General features: G+C 40.3%; 1 long non-coding RNA gene across 1 annotated transcript; it reads left to right on the top strand.

The window, feature by feature from the left end:
* Positions 1 to 7,446: 7,446 nt before the first annotated feature.
* Positions 7,447 to 8,316, top strand: LOC142171445 (uncharacterized). The gene is made up of 3 exons (XR_012701008.1): positions 7,447 to 7,570; positions 7,755 to 7,854; positions 7,980 to 8,316. It is a non-coding gene; the product is annotated as an uncharacterized LOC142171445 (long non-coding RNA).
* The last annotated feature ends 15,102 nt before the right edge of the window (positions 8,317 to 23,418 follow it).

The following is a 23,418-nucleotide window of genomic DNA, read 5'->3' as shown; positions in this document are numbered from 1 at the left end:
CATGTTACTCCTTGCACCTTGTGTGCAGATTCAGGTATAGCTTGACACGGTAGCGGTTATTGAGTGTTCTGATTGCAGATTTTCTTAGAGATAGCAAGGTAGCTGTTTGGCGATCGCAGCCCCTGCTCTTCTCCCTCTTATCTTCCTCTAGTTGTATTTAGTTATTTTTCAGGCTGAGTTAGCCTTGATATTGTTAGACAGATTGTAGCAGATGCTCATGACTAGTGACACCCCGATATCGGGCTTTTCTTTTCCGCACTTATGTTTTTCTTTGATTTGAACTCTTTTAATGGAGGTTTTATGTCAAATAACCTTGAAATTATCTTTAAAATGAAATATCGGTTGTTTTGAAAATGAGTCGGCTTGCCTAGTTCCACGATAGGCGCCATTACGACAGGGGCTAGTTTTGGGTCGTGACAGTCTAACCCTGACTTGAGAAAATTAGGAACCTTAGATTACTTGCTAAGTGAAATTCATGTGAGCGGCGTATATGTGAGGTGACGAGTACTTATGCGCCGCCAAATTTACCTGTTTTTCCATGTTTCTCTGTTTTTCTTACATTGTCTTTTCCTTTGTCAAATTGCTACGTGTTATGCTAATATTGTTCAATTTATCGTTCTTATCATGTTTACGGATTTTCTAGTGATAGTTGAGTTTTTATTTCAAAATTGAGATTGATATTATGGAATCAAATATTGAAGTAAGGTTTGTACTTGTTATTCTATCTCCCTGTTATTATTTATGCATTGCATTATGGTAAGGGAGAGTGTTAATGCATGAAGGGTGATGCCGTGCCACATTGTGAATGTTAATGCACGAAAGGTGATGCCATACCATATTATGAGTGTTAATTCACAAAGGGTGATGATGTGCCATATTGTGAGTGTTAATGCACGAAAGGTGATGCCGTGCCATATTATGAGTGTTAATGCACGAAGGGTGATGTCGTGCCATATTGTGAGTGTTAATGCACGAAGGGTGATATCGTGCCATATGTCATGGGCTACTTTCCATCATCGACCCATGACCCTTTGGACGCGCCCCGTGGCGTCCCGGTAAGCCTCCCAACGCCTAGTGCCACGGTCGGCCCCGTGGTCTCGGCAGCGCCAAGTGACAAGCGAGCATGCGCCTCTGTCTCCCCACTGATAATCAGTGCCAACGCCCAGCGGCTGGCGAATGCCATCAGCGCCGCGCACACCGACAATGCTGCGCGCGCAGACCCAATGCCAAGCACCAGCGCCCCGCCGCTGGCAGATCCAAATAGTGCCGCGCGCGCCCACAGCAATACGCGCGCAGACCCTGATGCTCAAGACAAAGTTGCTACCATCGGACTTGCTTCCATAGAAGACTAAGTCCTTTTCATTGTAATTATAGAGTAGTTTTACTTTATTTATTTTTAGTGTGCTTCTACAGCTTTCTTAGGTCAACTCATGTAACTTTGGTTTATTTTTTTTAAGCATTATTAAGGGGGACCAAAGCATTCAAACATTCAAGCATTCAAACAATTCTCTGTACTGGTGTCTCTCCCCCCGACACCGCATTGCATCTTGTAATAGCTTTCATCATCATCAATACAATCATCAGCTTTTATCATCAATTACTCATTTTTCGCTGCTCAATTGCTCACGACATTGGTTTTTACGTACGGCACTAACAATCTAATCTAGCGTACGGCGAGGACCTCGGTTGGCACATAGCAACCGCACTGACATCGGTCGCTTAGCCTTACGTCGCCCTTCCAAGGAACTTCAGGAAGGCGCCGTGTAACAATTGGTATCAGAGCCTAGGCTCGACATCGGACGAGGGAACTCATTGGCATCATCATCACCATTTCTGACCATGGTGAATTACGGGGATCGCATCACGACCCTAGAAGAGACGGTTGACGCATTACGGCCCATCGTGGATACGTTGCCTGATCTAAAAACCAGCCTAGTACAAAGGTTGGATGACCTGGACCGCAGAATGCGGCAGGAAGAAATTCACATAGCAAACATCAGTCAAGACTCTGAGGAAGACCGGGAAACGGCTGCCGTCGAGGCAACCAAAATTCATGGCAAATTCGTGGACCTCTAACAGGAGCGCGCCGAGGATTTAGCTCATCGGGAACTAGAGGCAGACAGACTGACCGTCATGCAGCAAACCATAAACAACTTGATAGGCCAGCTCAATGTTGTTAATGCTACCTTCAAAGCCTTCTCAAAGGAGGCGAAACCACATCAGGGGTGCCATGAACATTGCCCCCATGCCACAAAAGCTGAAAATTCCGGAGCCCAAGCCATACAACGGAGCCCGGGATGCTAAAGAAGTGGAAAACTTCATCTTCGACATCGAACAATACTTCGATGTCGTTGGATAGTTGGAGGAATCCAAGAAGGTAGCAACTGCTGCTATGTATCTGCAAGGCGATGCAAAACTTTGGTGGCGAGTCAAATACGAAGCCATCAGGGCCGGTGAAGATACTCTCCAGACATGGGCAGAACTGAAGGCCGCCATACGCATGCAGTTCTTCCCCGAAAATATGGAATACAATGCACGGAGAAAGTTGCGTGAACTCCGCCACACCAGGTCGGTGCGGGACTACGTGCGTGAATTCTCCGCACTCATGCTAAACATACGGGATATGGGGGACAAAGACAAACTGTTCGCATTCATAGAAGGTTTGAAACCTCATGCTCGTATGGAGCTGCAAAGACAACGGGTAGATACCCTGCCCAAGGCCATTCAAGCTGCAGAGTGCCTTGGGAATTACCAGTTGGAAACTCAGAAGGATAGGACCCAGCCGCCTGTCCGAGGGGGATACAACGGGAGCCAACCTAGCAACGGTGGCCCCAACAGAAACGGAGGAGATCGAGGTGCATCCAAATCTAAGACTCCTTCCTCAAGCAGCAACACTGCTGCATCAGTCAACAACAATCAAGGGAGAAAGCCCCCATCAGAATGCCATCATTGCGGCGGGGAACATTGGAACAATCAATGCCCAAATACACAAATCAATGCTCAACAAACTGTTGACGATGATGAGTCAGATCAGGACGGCTCAGTCGGCGAAGAACAGGTAGAGGCCTTCAACGCATTTGTTGGCTCCATTCATGATACCTTGGCGGGAACCAGTGCTGGCAACCCCAAGAAGAAGGCATTCCCAATCGACAAGAAAGGAAAAGGAAAGGCGGACGAGAGGCCTCCCACATCACAAAAGAGGACCCTAATGTTCGTTGACATGAAAGTAAACGGCAGACCTATTCGGGCATTGATAGACACGGGTGCTAGCCACAACTACCTGGCCTCAACTCAGGTGCAGCGCCTCGGTCTAGCAGTGCAAAAATGCAAGGGTCGTGTCAAGGCTATCAACACTCCATCTCAGCAAGTGAGTGGAATAGCCAAAAAAGCGCCAATCCAGCTTGGCCCATATAAGGGAATATTCGACCTACACATAGCTATCATCAATGACTTCGAACTGATAGTGGGATTGGAATTCCTCAGGCAGACCAACACCATCCCGGTACCATATGCCAACATGCTCCTAATGATGGGAGACAACGGGGCCAAACCCCACACCATAGCGTGCATATCCAAGAAGATGGCGAAAACATCACGGCCATGCGGCTTAAGGAGGGAACCAATAGACCTGAACCCACGGTTCCGGCTGCCCTCAACATCAACAAACAGACATCACATCATCGGGGTCCAACAGCTCATGGCGCCCCTCATTGTGTGAAGACTTGTCAAGCATTCCAAAAGGACAAGTCGAATCACTCAGCATAAGCGGGACTCTTGGAGCCGCTACCTGTCCCACAGAGACCTTGGGAAAGCATTTCCCTGAATTTCATCACAGGATTACCCAAGGTCGGAAATCATGCAACCATTATGGTGGTAGTAGACCAATTTTTCAAGTATGTTACCTTCATCGCAGCCCCACAGAACATATCAACAGAAGATACAGCTCGACTCTTCTTCTCTCATGTTGTCAAACATTGGGGTATGCCCAGCAACATCATTAGTGACTGCGACCCACGCTTCACTAGCAAGTTCTGGACCCAACTCTTCAGTTGCCTCGGATCCAAATTAAGTTACAACTCAAACCATCATCATCAGCAAACATATGATCAAACAGACCGGTTCAATGACATGCTGGAGGAATATCTCCGCCAATTTGCAACCGGGTCACAAACACATTGGGTGAAGCTTCTGGATGCTGCTCAGCTGTGTTTCAATTCACAAAAGTGCGCCCATACAAACAAAAGCGCTTTTGAAATTATTACCGGACAGCAACCGCTACTCCCACAAAATGTGAATGCACCAGACATGCCATCATCTCATCGAGCTGCCAGTTTCTCGACAGAATGGGAGCAAACTTTGAAGATAGTGTGGAGCTATCTTGTCAAAGCCCAAGAGAGGGCAACGAGGTATGCCGAACAAAACCGTCACTTTGCCGAACATCAAGCAGGGGACAAAGTGATGGTAAGAACCCCGAGGAGGAACTTGTTTGCAAAGAGGACCCAAGATCCTCGCCTATTGCAAAACTACATCGGGCCTTTTTCCATTGAAAGGCGCATCGGGAAATCCACATACAAGCTGAACACACCAGCCTGGTGGAAAATCCATCCAGTCTTCCATGTCAGCCGCCGCAGGCCAATTCAGAAATACATGGAAGATCATTCAGAAAGACATCTCACAACACCGAGGGGAACAAACCTCCCAGCCAACAAGAGCATGACCAATCATCATCATCCGGCAGGTAAGGCTCCGAGTACGTCGCCAACTCAGGTGGGGGAGAATGTCATGGGCTGCTTTCCATCATCGACCCATGACCCCTTGGACGCGCCCCGTGGCGTCCCGGCAAGCCTCCCAATGCCTAGCGCCACGGTCGGCCCCGTGGTCTTGGCAGCGCCAAGTGACAAGCGAGCATGCGCTTCTATCGCCCCACCAATAATCAGTACCAGTGCCCAGCGGCTGGCGAATGCCATCAGCGCCGCGCGCACCGACAATGCCGTGCGCGCAGACCCAATGCCAAGCACCAGCGCCCCGCCGCTAGCAGATCCAAATAGTGTCGCGCGCGCCCACAGCAATGTGCGCGCAGACCCTGATACTCAAGACAAAGTTGCTACCATCGGACTTGCTTCCATAGAAGACCAAGTCCTTTTCATTGTAATTATAGAGTAGTTTTACTTCATTCATTTTCAGTGTGCTTCTACAGCTTTCTTAGGTCAACTCATGTAACTTTGGTTTATTTTTTTTTTAAGCATTATTAAGGGGGACCAAAGCATTCAAACAATTCTCTGTACTGGTGTCTCTCCCCCCCGACACCGCATTGCATCTTGTAATAGCTTTCATCATCATCAATACAATCATCAGCTTTCATCATCAATTGCTCATTTTTCGCTGCTCAATTGCTCACGACATTGGTTTTTCCGTACGACACTGACAATCTAGTCTAGCGTACGGCGAGGACCTCGGTTGGCGCATAGCAACCGCACTGACATCGGTTGCTTAGCCTTACGTCGCCCTTCCAAGGAATTTCAGGAAGGCGCCGCGTAACACATATTGTGAGTGTTAATGCACGAAGGGTGATATCGTGCCATATTGTGAGTGTTAATGCACGAAGGGTGATGTCGTGTCATGATATAAGAGTAAAAGCACGAAGGGTGATGCCATGCCGTTTCTATTAATTTTATGGTGAGATTGAGAGTAAAAGCACGAAGGGTGATGTCGTGCATTTTTTCTTACTGTATTCACTATTCCTGTTGATTCATGGTATATTGACTGCTCCGGTGATCATTCTGTTGTAGTTCTTTATCTTGTATTCCCCTCAGTATGTTTCTCCTCCCGACATTTCCTGTTTAGTTCTTCATTTCTGTGTTAAATTGTACATGTTGATTTGTAGGTGCCTTGCCTTAGCCTCGTCACTACTTCGTCGAGGTTAGGCTCGACACTTACCAGTACATGGGGTCGGTTGTACTGATGCTGCACTCTGCACTTTCTGTGCAGATTTTGATACCGGCTCAGGTTAATCGAGATTTGCTACTGGTCCGCTGTCCGGAGACTCAAGGTAGATCTGTCGGCGTTCACAGACCTTGAAGTCCCCGTCTATCTTTTATGTCCTATTGTTTTCTTTCATTTAGACAGTTGTATTTCTTTCAGACTATTACTTGTAGTAAATTCTAGAATGCTCGTGAATTGTGACTCCAGATCCGGATGGTAGTAATTAATACAGTTTTACGATATTTCGCACTAATTATATTTCATCTTAGTTAGTTATTGTTATTTACTGAATGGAAATAAGGAATTGATTTAACGATTTTCTAACGTTGGCTTGCCTAGCAAGTGAGATGTTAGGCGCCATCACAGTCCCGTCGGTGGAAAATTTCGGGTTGTGACAAGTTGTCAGGGACACAACAATGATGTTGAGATTGTAGCGGTAGCAGAAGGTTTTTGTCTTGAGGATGAAGTATTCACATTTGAGATGAGAAATTATCACCGGCTATATTATTATTTCTGTTGGTAGTTCATTTTGCGGGACAAAATAGTTATGAGTGAATTGTGTTAGATGCGGAGAATTTACATGAAAAGCTTGTAACATAGAACATGCTTGCCAATTATAGTTTTAACATATGATTTCTTCGGGTGCCAATAGTTTTATAGCAGACTACCAAAAAAGAATTACAGTAAAGGGAACACATCTTATCTTGTCATTATGTAGATTGTATATATGTAGAAGATTACTCTCATGTCTTTTTGCGAGCACACAACACCCACTGAAAAGATGTTTTGTCAAAAAATTTGTACAACTTGGATAACTTTTTTCCTAAATGTATGTGCTATATAGTATCAAGCAGTTAGTGTGCAATGTTATTTATATTTGAATTGTTACTATGTATATCTTTCAGTCTCTTCTTTTGTCGTCTGTATCAATACAAAAGTTATCAAGATTAATTAATTCTTTTATTTAAACAATCAAAATAAGTATAAGTATTCCAGCTATTATAATATTGGGCCCGCATCGCGGGCCATAATCCACCTAGTATGTGTATATAATTTATTTATTGGTGAATTAAATTAAGGAGGAAGAAAACTAACTACCTTGCCATCCATATCCATGTAAACACTAAATTGGAAAAAATATGAAGGAAAAACAAACGAAGATTAAAGACTCACCAACGGTTGTAGCAGCGATGAAGACATGAATGAAGGTAGTGAAAAATACAAAATCATCATTATCACATAAATAGTGCTAGAAATAAGAGAGAAAAAAAAAGCACAAAAGCAAGAGAAGAAGATGCTCACAAAAAAATACATATATGAGGCGACATAGGCAGAATAAAATGCAATTTGTCATTATTAAGGGTTAGTTTTAATTTAATATTGATGACGGATGACCATTGAACTTATTTTTATGTCTATAAATATTTTGCTATGTTAGTATTATTATTACTGTTATACTCTGTTGGAAAACTCAAAAGCCTCATTAACTTCGATTGTTTTTTGGTGTTGTTTAAATGAATCTTCCGCTTATCCAATCTTCTTCTTAAAGTCTGAATGTGTTATGTTCAATTTGTCATTTTATTGATAGGTTGGATTATCCTCTTGCTTGACTACATATTTCTCACATGACTAAGTCTTAATGTGTCATTTCTTTGGCTTAAGATTTTGTTTCGTTCGCAATTACATTTGATCTTTTGTTAGGTAATTTAGCAAATAGTAGTTCTTCCTTTTTCCCTGACTGAGTTTCTTTTCATACGGTTTTTGACTTGTAGGAAGCTTATTTACATGGTAAGGACCATCAGTTTCAGATTGTGTCCATTATTTCATAGAAAACTTACAAAGGTTGTCTGACATAAATTACATCCGATAAAGGTATGAAAACGACGTTAAATCATATATTTTTTTGGGTCTTATATAGCGGTTCCATATAAATTAAAATTTACAACACTCTTTTCTAATAAAATACAAAAAATTTACATGTTTTGTATATGCTGTAGAGTTTTAAACGAAGGACACCAGACATTTACAGGACTCTATTGAGGAATGAGGCTGGTAATGTAAAGTGATTAAGTTGCCGCTTTGAGGAAAGCTCTTCTCAACCTCAATGGTTTTCACTTTTCAGGACAAGGATCTGTGATGTATCTCAATCGGTGGACTTTAAAACTTTCATATGGCATCACTTGACAATTATGTGAAATTCATAGCAAAAAGTGAAAATGTGTGCCTAAATAAGATATGGAGGGAGAGTGTGTATTGGTGAGCTTATACAAACGTATGTGGGTTTTCTGTTAAACGTAGTCATGTTTTTTCAATCTACCTGGTTTATTCATCAAATAAATAGCATTTTTTTTAGTTTAATCAATATGTATGGTCTTGGGTCATCAATAATGATGCATTGTCATTTTCACGACTTAAGCTACTTATTTGATATATTTAAACTACTTCTCAATTTGTATTTAACTTAAAAAATGATTGTGATGGAGAAACTGTTTAATAAGGCTGAATGCCTTTTTGACCTCTGTTTATACTTTATAATATATTGGGATTTATCATGAGAGAAGGTGCATTTATGAAATTGTTTTGGTCAAGATTTATGGAGATTAAAGATATATTGACGCAGAAGGAAAATGCATCACCCATTACATACATTTAATAGCTTTAAAGATCTAATGTGAATGGAACGTTTCATATTAATCTCATTCTTTGTTGAAATGCTCACATTTCCTATTGCCAAGGCTAAATACTCTGTATTGAGGATATTAACCAATTCATTTTTTTTTTTCAAAGATGACTTTTTACTATAAGTTTAAAAGGGATTGGAGGTATGAATTGAGACATATTTGAAGGCAATGTGAAGATGTGTTGTCTAAGCAAAGTATCGGTCATACTAACCTTGCTTTATATCTCTCAATCTCCCCACTTGGTTGTGCACAAACCTCCCTCACAAGAAAAAGTGGGAAAGTCATATTTGCAAACATTCGAATCAATTTTTATTTCTATTTATTTTATTTTTTATTGAATTTTATTTTACAGAATAAACCTAAACTAAAACTAAACTGAACTAACTGAAGCGAGCAAAGCCGTGTTTGATTGTCGCGTACATGCTTCGTTACCGCTTCGTTCATGAGGGAAAGCAGCTTGATCAACAAAAAGAAGAGTAGCCTCCCTAGAACCTGGAAAAGCCTATCGATTTGAATTTTCCTGCTCAGCCGGAGGCGGAACCGAGGGAAGGAGTAGGCCTCTTCCTCAAATAGTCGTGTCTATGAAGAATGAAACATCTCTTTTGGCAGGAGCGGACCTGCATAATGGCAATGGGGATCATTGTAAGGCAGGGTACTTAGGACTATGTTTTAATAGGTTGTCTAGAAGTTGGAATATTTGCACGCCCTCATACATAGGTTGTGTCATGTATGGTGCTTGAAGGACGAAAATTGCACTCATAGATATCAATGAAAAAAATTGTGATTTTATCAATTTATAAAAATTATATATGTTTGGCTACTTATGATATTTTTATCTTTTCTCTTTTAGCTAAATTCATTAAAATATAATTTAGTAATATTTTTAATGTGGTCCAATTAAAACTTTCATCTCCAAAAGTGAAATTGTGAGTAGTTCCTTCAGTTTAAAATAGCCGTACTTTGCTTTTATTAGTATTTGCCTTATGTTCCTAATGTGATTGTAACTTGCAACATCAAAGACAGAGAAGTAATACCCTTTCATTTTGATAGAGCTCCCCTTTCATTCTAGTTTTACCCTCCAATGTTTCATTCCCTTTGGACATATCAAATGTACATGGGGAGGGATCTCAAACAAAAGAAAAATAGTAGAGATTTGAAGTGATTACGATAACGACAGACATGCAGTAGTAATAGATTCTCCCCCACAAAAGATTTGTATATACTAATGAATTTTACATGTATGTCATAATAAAAAATTTATATTTCATGAATAGAAAAGAAATACCTATTCACTTTAATTTTTTTATATCACGTCAGAAGATAAGGATAAAAAAGTATGTAGTTGTCAGTATCAAGCAACTCAAAGAGTAAACTATGAATAGCTTACGCGAAGAAAATAAAAAAAAAAATCTCTTCTTTATCTTTCTCCTATCTTATGTGAAACCCAACATGATATAAAAGAATAAGAAGGTAAACAATTAGGTATATATAACCTATTTTTATTATTTTTAATATTCGAATATTAAAAGATCATTCCATAAAGAGGTTTTTCCTAAACCGCGCGAAGCACGACAAGTTTACTAGTTTTTTTTATAAGACGTAGTCTGGATATCTTCTTTTTCTTTCTAAAAGTAATTTTAAAAACAACACAAAGCTTCTTTAAATAAATAAGTACTCTTTGAATAAGGTTTTCCTTTCCAAAAGTCTTCTCATATGTGTTTGGCCATTCAAAGTGTTGTAGAAATGTACGTTTATATGAAATTTTAGTTTACATAATTGGGTAGAGTGTTTGTGATATTGAGTGTTAAATAGGTTAGCTTAGAGAGGCTAATTAAACTCTTGCAGTGCCTATCACACTCCATATATAGTTTGGGCCACGACAAGGATTGTGATTAGTGCCGGCAAAATAAGCCCATATTTTGTCAACCCGTCCAATCCGCACATATTTTAGTGGATTGCATGAGTGATATTTTAGTTGGGGTAAAATATGAGCTTCAATCCATATTCAAAATAGGTAAAATCTGGGTTAAACTAGTGGGTTATCTTCTAACTTTTGCTTACTCAAAATACATGATATCATTTTTTACACTGAAAATGCTATAAAGGAATTTCAACTCCTCTTCCTTCGTATGTTTCTTCTCACTATAGTTGACTATGTGAATAATTATTTTTCCAAACATTGTAAGTATTGTTTACTATTGCTTAGCGTTCTTGTTCTTTCTAAATACATACTTAAATACTAAAAATAGTTTAAGAGTTGAAGAAAATTTGTATAATTTTAAAATGTTTTCCTTATCAAGAGAAGAGAAAATAATTTCTAAATTTTTTTTCAATCTTCCCCACTTTATTCCCTATCCCCGCCAACCCAACCCCTATACCCACACTCATGCCTACCCACCCCACCCTATCCCCTATCCTAAATAAAAATATTATTAAAAGTATGTTCTTTTCATGTTTTAACAAAATGAGTATTTTTTTTCCTGATTTAAAAAATATATTTTATTTCATTTCAACAAAAAAAAGTACTTTCTTTTCATAATAAAGAAAAAGTATTTTCTTTTATTTCAACAAAATAATGTAGAAAAAGTATTTTCTTTCTTTTCAACAAAATGAGTATTTTCTTTTCACGATGTAGAAAAAATATTTCTTTCATTTTCACAAAATAAATACTTTCTTTTCATGTTGTAGAAAGAGTACTTTCTTTTCAACCAAAAAAATAGTTTTTTAAGCTATGAAGCACAAATTGGGGGAATGGGGGTGAGGAGAGTGACATAAAAAATTATTTTCCTAAAAAATATTTTCTATTCTCTAATCAAACACTAGAAAATATTTTATGGAAAAAACATTCACTCACCAACCAAACGAGAAAAATAAGTGATAAAATCACTTGTTTTCTAGGAAAATATTTTTCATGGAAGACATTTTCCTACATACCAAACACAGCCTAAGAGTCCCTAATTTCGCTTTTTCCCATTTTTATTATTATTATTACTATGATCTAGATTCACAAACTGAATTGAAGAATAAATACAATGTCTATTGTCATGACCCGAAATTCTCACCTTCGAGACCGTGATGGCGCCTAACATTTCACTTGCTAGGCAAGTCAACGTTAGAATAATATTATCCATTTTAAAATAATTTTAAATTAATAAATATCAAAGAAACAAATGCGAAAATAAAGTCTGAAATGTAGTGAATAATCCATAATAATAATAGTGATATCTAAATACCATCCCAGAACTGGAGTCACAAGTGCACGAGCTTCTAGAATGATACAAATAAGGGTCTGAATAAAATAAAGTTGTCTGAAATCAAACACACAACTAAAGTAAAGTAGACGGGGACTTCAGAACTGCGGACGACGTGCAGTTATACCTCAAGTCTCCTCTGAGTAGCTGAAATCCGAGCAAGTCTATGGTACACCACTGGGACCAACTCCGAAATCTACATAAGAAGAGCAGAGTGTAGTATCAGTACAACCGACCCTATGTACTGGTAAGTGCCGAGCCTAACCTCGACGAAGTAGTGACGAGGCTAAGGCGGGTCACTTACATTTAACCTGTACGCAATAATAGTAATAACGACAATAATAATAACGGGAATATTAGTAAGAACAGTAAATAATATTAATAATTGAAATCAATTCAGCAGTCACAATCCCTCAACTTGTTTCTATTGCGGCGTGCGACCCGTTCCCCCAATATAAATTTTAAACAATTATGTTACGGCGTGCAACCCGATCTCCCAATATAGACTTTTAAATAAGTTTGTTGCGGTGTGCAATCTGATCCCCCAATATAGACTTTTAAATAAGTCTGTTGTGGCGTGCAATCCGATCCCCCAATATAGACTTTAAAATAAGTCTGTTACGGTGTGCAATCTTATCCCCTAATATAGACTTTTAAATAAGTCTGTTGCGGCGTGCAATCCGATCCTCCAATATAGACTTTTAAATAAGTCTATTGCGGCGTGCAATCTGATCCCCCCAATATAGACTTTTAAATAAGTCTGTTGCAGCGTGCAATCCGATCTCCCAATATATTTTAATAACTCATAAATGTAATAAAAATTACTCCAATAAATACCACGTCCAATGAGAAACTATTTAAGTATCAAGGCACAAAATAATTATAATTTATTTATGAAGAAACAATAATAATTAGCAATTAATTGTGGAAATCATGGAGAAAATAAGTAGTTTAATATTTAGTATGCTAAATGTCAAATAGCAATTAAGACATATAAGTCAAATAAGCATGTAACAATTATTGCAGGAATTCAAAAGTTAATATTTGACAAGGAATATGAGTGAAACAATTAATATAATAATTCATTCATGATTTAAAACGATTTATGATTTTTTAAGTAATTATGCAAATAATTAATTTGATTACGTATAGACACTCGCCACCTTGCCTATACGTGATTCGCATGCAAATCACATAACAAATAATTTAAGGGTTCTATTTTCTCAAGTCAAGGTTAACCACGACACTTACCTCGCTTTGCAACCAAATTTCAAGAATTTAATAAACCTTTGCCTCGCGAATTCGTGTCCGAAATCCTTAAATCTAATCATAAACAATTCAATATACTCAATACAAATTGTAGGAATTAATTCCATATAAATTTATAAATGTTCCGGATAAAAATTCGAAATTTATTTTAAAAATCAACAGTGGGACCCACGTCTCGAATCCCGAAAAAACTCACGAAATCCGAACACCCGTTCCGATGCAAGTTCAACCATACAAAGATTATCAAATTCCGACATCGGATAGGCTTTCAAATCTTCATTTTATATTTTTGGAAGATTTTATAAAAATATAATTTTTCTTCCATAAATTCACGGATTCATGATATAAATAAGTATGGAATCATGAAATATAATCAATATAGGATAAGGAGCACTTACCCCAATATTTTTCCATGAAAATCGCCCAAAATTCGTTTTACCCGAGCTCAAAATCGAAAATGGTGAAAAATGGGTCGAAATCCCATTTCCAGAACTTAAGTTCTGTTTGTCGAGATTTTTACACATCGTGATCGCGGAAATTCGTTTGCGATCGCGTAGAACAACTTTTGCCCAGGTTCATTTTAATCTTTGCGATCGCGAATCATGTTTTGGTTGCCCGAAATTTTAACTTTACGTGATCGCGTAAATGGCCATGCGATCACAGAGAATATTTTCTCAACCTTACGTGATCGCCTACTGACCTATGTGATCGCGTAGCACAAATTTGGTGCTTCATCTTCTACCTCATTCCTTCGTCGCGAACACGAGGCTTCGATCGCGAACGCGGAGCTTTGCACTTCGACCCTTCGCGAACGCGTGCCCTCTGTCACGAACAGGAAGCACAAAATGTGCCAGTCTAACTTTCCTCTCCGCGACCGCAAGAATGGCTTCGCGATCACGAAGCACAATGCACCAGATGAAGGCAGAAGCTAAAATCAGATTTGTGATGATCCAAAATATCATCTTTAAATTTAATAATTAATTATATGTTCTAAGACCTCGAAAAGTACTGTTTATCATTCCTCGACTTGCGTGCGCAATCCGTAAAATTTTATGGAAAGTTTTTATGTGAAAAATGGATTAAAATGTGGATTAGAGATTTAAAACTCAATTGTGTTGACTTTAGTCAATATTTTGAGCAAATGGATTCGGATCAGTACTTTGACAGTCCAGTAGGTCTGTATCGTGATTTGGGACTTGGGCGTATGCCCGGAATCAAATTCTGAGGTCTCTAGGCCTAGATATGAAATTTCGAAGAAATATTAAAATGTTTAAGTTCGAATAGTGACCGGATGTCTAATTATGTGAAAACAACCACGGAATAGAATTTTGATGATTCCAACAGCTCCGTATGATGATTTTGGACTTAGGAGCGTGTTCGGAATTTTATTTGGAAGTCCATAGTTAAATTAGGCTTGAAATGGCTAAAAACAAGAATTTAAGTTTGGAAATTTGACTGATGAGTTGACTTTTTGATACCGGAGTCGGAATCCAGTTCCAAAACTTTTCATAGCTCCGTTATGTCATTTATGACTTGTGTGTAAGACTTGAGGTCAATTGGAGTTGATTTGATAGGTTCCGACATCGAATGTAGAAGTTGAAAACTCTTAGTTTCATTAAGCTTGAATTGGGGTATGATTCATGGTTTTAGCGTTGTTTGATGTGATTTAGAGGTTTGACTAAGTTCGTATGATGTTTTAGGACTTGTTGGTATATTTGGTTGAGGTCCCGAGGGCCTCGGGTGAGTTTCGGATGGTTAACGGATCAAAAATTGCACTTAAAAGTTGCTGCAGTGTTTCCTCTTCTGTTGGATATTCTGAGTTGATATCGAGCCCAGGGTTGACGAGGCTCAGGCTCGAGCTTGAGATCGAAGCCACGATCGAAGGTCCAGCTCGAGGACATGATCGAAGGTAAGGCTCGAGGGCTAGGATCGAGACCCATGCTCGATGCCCTGATCGAAGGCCCATGCTCAATGCCCTGATCGAAAGCCCAACCTCGATGCCCTGATCGAAGGCCCATGCTCGATGCCCTGATCGAAGGCACATGCTCGATGTCCTGATCGAAGGCCCAGCCTCGATGTCCTGATCGAAGGCCCAACCTCGATGCCCTGATCAAAGCCATGACCGAGGTCCAGGCTCGAGCCTGTGATCGAAGACGCTATCGAGGCCCAGTTCGAGGACCAGTTCCGAAGGCTGCTAGGCAATTTTATAAAAAGAGGGCATTCATCCCATTTGCCATTTTTGACGAACTTGAGCTTGAGCAGAGGCGACTTTTGGCAGATTTTCAAGGGAAAAACATTGGGGGTAAGTGATTCTAACTCAGATTTGGTCTACATATACAAGTATATCATTGTTTTCACCATAAATTAGTGTTTTGAGATATTTGAGTGAAACTGGTATCGTTGGACTCGTAATTGAATGGGTTGTTGGATTTCATAAATTTCGCCGGATTTCGAGATGTGGGCCCCACGGACGAATTTTTAATTAATTTCGGGATTTCTATTAAAAATATAGTATTTTCTTATAGAATTGATCCCTATAATTTTTAGTGATTATATCAAATTATTTTGGCTAGATTCGAGCCAGACAGAGTTGGATTATCGTGGAAAAGGCCTTCTAGTGGATTAAATTGGAGCAAATTGAAGTAAGTCTCTTGCCTAATCTTATGAGGGGGAAATTTACCCTATAGGTGATTAAATAAAATATATTTTTGCTAAATTGCGGGGGCTACGTACGCACGAGGTGATGAGAGTCTGTACGTAGCTACTATTAATGCTAAAGTTCGGGCAGTTTAGGATTCAAAGCATGAATTACTTGTGTAAATTGTATTCTTTATTAATTAAAATATTTGATGTATATATTGTGAATTGTTATGAAGGGTAGAAAAAGATAAAATATTGAGAATTGTTGCATTTTGAATGATTTTAATTATTTTCGCTAATTAAATAAATTATTATAAATTCTGCAAATCATGCTGATTTAAAAGTCCTAGTTCTAATTCAGTTATTATTATTGACCCATAGTGAGTGTCAAAGTCGGCCATCTCGTCTCTACCACTTCGAGATTAGGCTTGATACTTACTGGGTACACGTTGTTTACGTACTCATACTACACTTGCTGTACTTTTTGTGCAGGATCTGAGACAGGTACTAGTGGAGGACCTATCATCACATACCCACGTCATCCCGAGGCATAGTGGTGAGCTGCCTTTCTGAGCCGTTCTGCAGCTACCAGTGTCTCTTCTTATATTTACATTCTGTCTATTTCATTTCAGACAGTATTTGGAGTTTTGTATAATCTACTAGATGCTCATTCACTTGTGACACCAGGTCTTGGCACACACATTGGTAGAGTTTGTGTTTATATTTTCTTGGTTTTAAATTTTATCAATGTATACTTAATTTATTAGTTGGCTTGCCTAACTGTAGTGTTGGGCGCCATCACGACCTACAGGTGAAATTGGGTCGTGACAAGATTTTTCTCAAAGTTCAAATGGTCTGTAGGCTATCCGAAACTTACCCGAGCCCTCGAGGCTCCAAACCAAACATGCACACAAGTCCAAAAATCTCATACGAACTTGCTCGCTCGATCAAAACACCAATTTAACACCTAGAATTACGAATGAGGCACCAAATCAAATGAAATTTTTAAGAAAATTTTAAAACTTCTATTTTCACAACCGAACGTCCGAATCACGTCAAATCAACTTTGTTTCTCACCAAATTCGGCAGACAAATCATAAATGACATAACAGACCTATAAAAATTTTCAGAACTTAAATCCGACCCCGATATCAATAAAAGTCAATTTGTAGTTAAACTTTAAAATCTTTAAGCCTTTAGGATTCTATTTTTCGCCAACTGCCGATAATTCAAGCTAAGGACCTCCAAATTAAATTACGGGCATACATCCAAGTCCCAAATCATGATACGGACCTACCGGAACTGTCAAAATACCGATCCTAGTCCGTTTGCTCAAAATATTAACCAAAGTCAACTCAGTTAAGTTTTAAAGCTCTATTTCATATTTTAATCTATTTTTCACATAAACACTTTTCGAAAAATTATATGGACTGTGCACGCAAGTCGAGGAATGATAAATAGTGCTTTTTGAGGTCTTAGAATACATAATTAATTATTTAATTTAAAGATGACCTTTTGGGTCATCACATTCTCCAACTCTATAACAAACGTTCGTCCTCGAACGGAATTAGAAAAGTACCTGAGTTGGTGAAAAGGTATGGGTATTTACTCTGCATGTCCGACTCTGCTCCCAGGTAGATGCTTCTACCAGCTGACCTCTCTATTGCACTCGAACTGAAGGGTAACTCTTAGACCTCAACTGTCGAACTTGCCGGGCTAGAATAGCTACCGGCTCCTCCTCATAAGTCAAATCCTTGTCCGATTGGACTGAGCTGAAATCTAACACATGGGACGAATCACCATGATATTTTCGGAACATAGACACATGGAACATCGGATGAACTGCTGATAAACTAGGTGGCAGTGCAAGCATGTAGGCTACTTCACCCACCCTTTCAAGAATTTCGAAGGGTCCAATATACATAGGGATCAACTTGCTCTTCTTTCCGAACCTCATTACACCTTTCATAGGTGAAACCCGAAGCAATATTCTTTCTCCAACCATGAATGCAATATCATGAACTTTACGGTCGGCATAACTCTTTTGCCTAGACTGGGTTCTGCGAAGTCGATCCTGAATAGCCTTGACCTTATCCAAAGCATCCTATACAAAATCGGTACCCAACAACCGAGCCTTCCCCGGTTCAAACCAGCCAACTGGCGATCGGCATCGCCTTCCATATAATGCCTCATGTGGAGCCATCTGAATGCTCGACTAGTAGCTATTATTAAAAGCAAACTCCGCAAGTGGCAAGAACTGATCCCAAGAACCTCCAAAGTCTATAACACAAGCGCGAAGTATATCTTCCAATATCTGAATAGTGCGCTCTGACTGTCTGCCTGTCTGTGGATGAAATGTTGTACTCAACTCAACCCGTGTGCCTAAATCACGTTGTACAGCCCTCCAGAAGTGTGAGGTAAACTGTGTACCTCGATCTGAAATAATAGACACAGGCACACCGTGAAAGCGGACAATTTCACGAATGTAAATTTCAGCTAACCACTCTGAAGAATAGGTAACTGCCACCAGAATGAAATGTGTTGACTTGGTCAACATGTCCACAATGACCCAAACTACGTCAAATTTTCTTTGAGTCCATGGAAGCCCAACAACAAAATCTATAGTGATACGCTCCCACTTCCACTCAGGAATTTCTAACTTCTGAAGAAAACCACCAGGTCTCTGATGCTCGTACTTGACATGTTGACAATTCAGACGCCGAGCTACAAATGCACCTATATCCTTCTTCATTCTCCTCCACAATAATATTGCCGCAAATCTTGATACATTTTGGCGGCACCTAGATGAATAAAATACCTAGAAATGTGGGCCTCTTCCAGAATTAATTCACGAAGCCCATCCACACTAGGCACACAAATACGACCTTGCATTTGCAGAACTCCATCTTCCCCCACAACAACATGTTGGCATCATCGTGCTGCACCATGTCCTTAAGGACAAGTAAGTGAGGATCATCATACTGCCGCTCTCTGATGCGCTCATATAAAGAAGACCGAGTGACTGTGCAAGCTATAACCCGACTAGGTTCCAAAATATCTAACCTCACGAACTAATTAGCCAAAGTCTGAACATCTGCAGCTAACGGTCTCTCACCAACCGGAATATACGCAAAACTGCCCATACTCACAGTCTTTCTACTCAAAGCATCAGCCACCACATTGGCCTTTTTGGGGTGATACAAAATAGTGATATCATAATCTTTCAACAACTCCAACCATCTTCTCTACCTCAAATTGAGATCTTTTTGCCTGAACAAATATTGCAGGCTACGATGATCAGTAAATACCTCACACGAGACACCGTAAAGGTAATGTCTTCAAATCTTCAAAGCGTGGACAATGACTGCCAATTCTAAGTCATATACAAGATAATTCTTCTCATGACTTTCAACTGTCGCGACGCATATGCAATCACCCTGGCATCTTGCATCAATACTGCACTAAGCACAACGCGAGATGCATCATAATACACCGTATAAGATCCTAAACCTGTGGGTAACACCAATACTGGCACCGTAGTCAAAGCAGTCTTGAGCTTCTGAAATATCAACTCACACTCGTCTGACCATCCGAATAGAACACCTTTCTGGGTCAGTCTGGTCGATGGGCTTGCTATAGGTGAAAACCCTTCCACGAACCGGTGATAATAACCTACCAAACCCAGGAAACTCCAGATCTCTGTAACTAAAGTAGGTCTAGGCCAATTCTGAATAGCCTCAATCTTCTTAGGATCCACTTTTATGCCTTATGCCAATACAACATTTTCCCCCAAAGGCAACTGAGTTTAACCAAAACTCGCATTTTGAAAATTTAGCATATAACTAATTATTTTTCAAAGTCTGGAGTACACTCTGAAGATGTTGCTCATGCTCGTCTCGACTGCTGGAGTAAATCAAGATATCATCAATGAACACAACCACAAAGGAATCCAAATAAGGCTTGAACACCCGATTCATCAAATCTATAAATGCTGCTGGAGCATTTGTCAGCCCAAATAATGTCACTAGGAATTTGTAATGCCCATACCAAGTCTGAAAAGCTGTCTTAGGGACATCAGATGCCCTAATCTTCAACTGATGGTAACCAGACCTCAAGTCGATCTTTGAAAACACCTTGGCACCCTGAAGATGATCGAATGAGTCATCAATTCTTGGCAGTGGATACTTGTTCTTGATAGTAGCCTTGTTCAACTGCCGATAATCTATACACATTCGCATTGAACCATTTTTCTTCTTTACAAATAATACTGGTGCACCCCAGGGCGAGACACTGGGTCTAATGAATCCTTGATCGAGCAAGTCTTGTAAGTGCTCCTTCAATTCTTTCAACTCTGGCGGGGCCATATGGTATGGTAGGATAGAAATGGGCTGAGTGTCCGGAGCTAAATCAATACAGAAGCCAATATCTCTGTCGGGTGGCATCCCTGGCAAATTTGCAGGAAATACTTCTGGAAATTCATGAGCAACTGGTACTAAGTCCATAGAAGGAATATCCGCACTGGAATCGCGAATATAAGCCAAATAAGCTAGACACCCTTTCTCGACCATGCGCCGAGCTTTCATATAAGAAATAAACTTGCTGGTAAAATGACCAGGAGTACCTTTACACTCTAACCGAGGTAAACCCGGTATGGCTAGGGTCACTGTCTTGGCATGACAATCCAATATAGTATGATAAAGTGACAGTCAATTCATACCTAAGATGACATCAAAATCTATCATATCAAGAAGTAGAAGATCCACACTAGTCTCAAGACTACCAATAGTAACCACACATGAATGATAGACATGATCTACTACAACATTGTCTCCCACCGGTGTAGATTCACACATAGAAGCACTCAAAGAATCACAAGGCACAACCAAATATGAAGCAAAATAGGAGGACACATAGGAATAAGTAGATCCTGGATTAAATAGAACTGAAGCATCTCAATGAAAAACTGGAATAATACATGTGATCACAGCATCAGATGACTCGGCCTCAGGCCTAGCTGGAAAAGCATAAAATCGGGGCTGGGCCCCACCACTCTGAACGGTGTTCCTGGGACAGCCTCTAACTGGCTGGCATCTACCTCTAACGGCCTGACCTCCACCTCTAACTATCTGACCTCTACCTCTAACTGCCTGACCCCTACCTCTAGCTGGTTTGGCAGACGGTGAAGCAACCGGTGCCGGTATGATGGCATGAGAATCCTGCCGAGATCTGTTACTCGACAACCTAGAGCAATATCTCCTGATGTGACCAATGTTCCCACACTCATAACACCCATCCTGATGTCATGGCTGCTGAAGCTGAAGCTAACCCGAACGGGCCGAATAACCGCCGTTGTGACTCTAGAGTGGTGGCGCACTGATAGGAGCTGAATGTGCACTAAATGATGGCTGCCCAAAGTAAAGCATAATAGGACCGTGACTCCCTAAAGCACCGGGAGATGCCTGAAGTGCTGAATAAAACGGTTTGGGAGGATGACCTCTACCAAAATTACCCCTGCCTCCAGACGAGGCACCACTAAAACTACTGAACTGACGAGGCCTCTTATCATACCTCTGCTCTCTCTCATATGCAAGAACCATCTCGATCCTCCTCGCGACATTAGCAGCCGCCTGAAAGGAAATCTCACTTCCGGTCTCCTTGGACATCTGAAGCTTGATGGGGTGAGTGAGTCCCTCAATAAACCACCTCATTATCTCTCCCTCAGTAGGTAGTAAAAGGAGAGCATGACAGGCTAAATCCACAAAACGGGACTCATACTGAGTAACAGTCATACTGCCCAGCTGTAGATGCTCAAATTACTTGCGGTAATCCCCTCTCAGTGTGATAGGAAGGAACTTCTCTAGAAATAGTTGCGAAAACTGCTCCTAGGTAAGTGCAGGTGATCCAACTGGTCTGGTCAATGTATAATCTCTCCACCACCTCTTGGCGGAACCCGTCATCTGAAATACAACAAAATCAACCCCATTGGTCTCAACTATACCCATGTTCTGCAGCACCTCATGGCAGCGGTCAAGATAATCATGTGGGTCCTCAAAAGGTGTACCACTGAAATGAGATGGAAAGTGCTTAGTAAACTTATCCAGTCTCAATAAGGCCTCAAAAGACATGGCGAGCCTATCACTGGTCTGTGCCGCAACAACTGGCTGAACTACCCCAACTGGCGGGGATGCTGGAGCCTGATTCTGGGGAGCCATCTGTTCCGGAGCGAGAGTAGTGGGATTTTGTGATCCTCCCCTAGCCTGTGAGAAGGCTGGTGTCACTGGAAATGTATCATTCTGGGCCACTCCCTCCATAAGACTCACCAAACGGATTAGAGCATCCTGAAGTACTGGAGTAGCTATGAACCCTTCCGGAACCTGAACTGGTCCAACTAGTACAGTATGAACTGGAACTTCTTCCTGAAGGTCCACCTGAGGTTCTACAATAGGCAGCTGCTCGAGCTCTGGACTGAGCTCTACCTCGACCTCTGCCTCGGCCTCTAACATGACCTCGGCCTCGACCTCTACCCCTGGCCATAGTTGCCACCGGGGGCTCTCGTCCCTGTCTGTCGGTAGATATATTACGGGTTCTCGCCATCTGCGAGAGAATAAGAATAGAATGGTTCAATTATTGATGATAGAATAAGATCGCACGACAGAATAAGAAAGAAGTGATATTGTTCCTAAACTTTATAGCCTCTGAAGGATAAGTAAATACGTCTCCGTACCGATCCTTCAGAATCTACTAAGTTTGCTCAAGACTCGTGAGACCTATTTAACCTAGTGCTCTGATACCAACTGTCACGACCCAAAATTTCCACCTTCGAGACCGTGATGGTGCCTAACATTTCACTTGCTAGGCAAGCCAATGTTAGAATAATATTATCTATTTTAAAATAATTTTAAATTAATAAATATCAAAGAAACAAATGCGGAAGTAAAGTTTGAAATATAGTGAATAATCCATAATAATAGCGATGTCTAAATACCATCCCAAAACTGGAGTCACAAGTGCACAAGCTTCTAGAATGATACAAATAAGGGTCTGAATAAAATAAAGTTGTCTGAAAGCAAACACATAGCTAAAGAAAAGTATACGGGGACTTCAGAACTGCGGACGTTATGCAGTTATACCTCAAGTCTCCTCTGAGTAGCTGAAATCCGAGCAAGTCTATGGTACATCACTGGGACCAACTCTGAAATCTGCAGAAGAAGAGCAGAGTGTAGTATCAGTACAACCGACCCCATGTACTGGTAAGTGCCGAGCCTAACCTCGACGAAGTAGTGACGAGGCTAAGGCGGGTCACTTACATTTAACCTGTATGTAATAATAGTAATAACAACAATAATAATAACGGGAATATTAGTAAGACCAGTAAATAATAATAATAATAATTGAAATCAACTCAGCAGTCACAATCCCTCAACTTGTTTCTATTGCGGCGTGCAACTCGTTCCCCTAATATAAATTTTAAACAATTCTATTGCGGTGTGAAACCCGATCCCCCAATATAGACTTTTAAATAAGTCTGTTGCGGCGTGCAATCCGATCCCCCAATATAGACATTTAAATAAGTTTGTTGCGGCGTGCCTTCCAAT

The sequence above is a fragment of the Nicotiana tabacum genome, chromosome 17 (genome assembly GCF_000715075.1).
Source record: "Nicotiana tabacum cultivar K326 chromosome 17, ASM71507v2, whole genome shotgun sequence".
Taxonomy (NCBI): Eukaryota; Viridiplantae; Streptophyta; class Magnoliopsida; order Solanales; family Solanaceae; genus Nicotiana; species Nicotiana tabacum.
The sequence above is the reverse complement of the archived record's forward strand: the minus strand, read 5'-3'. Positions and strand labels throughout refer to the sequence as shown.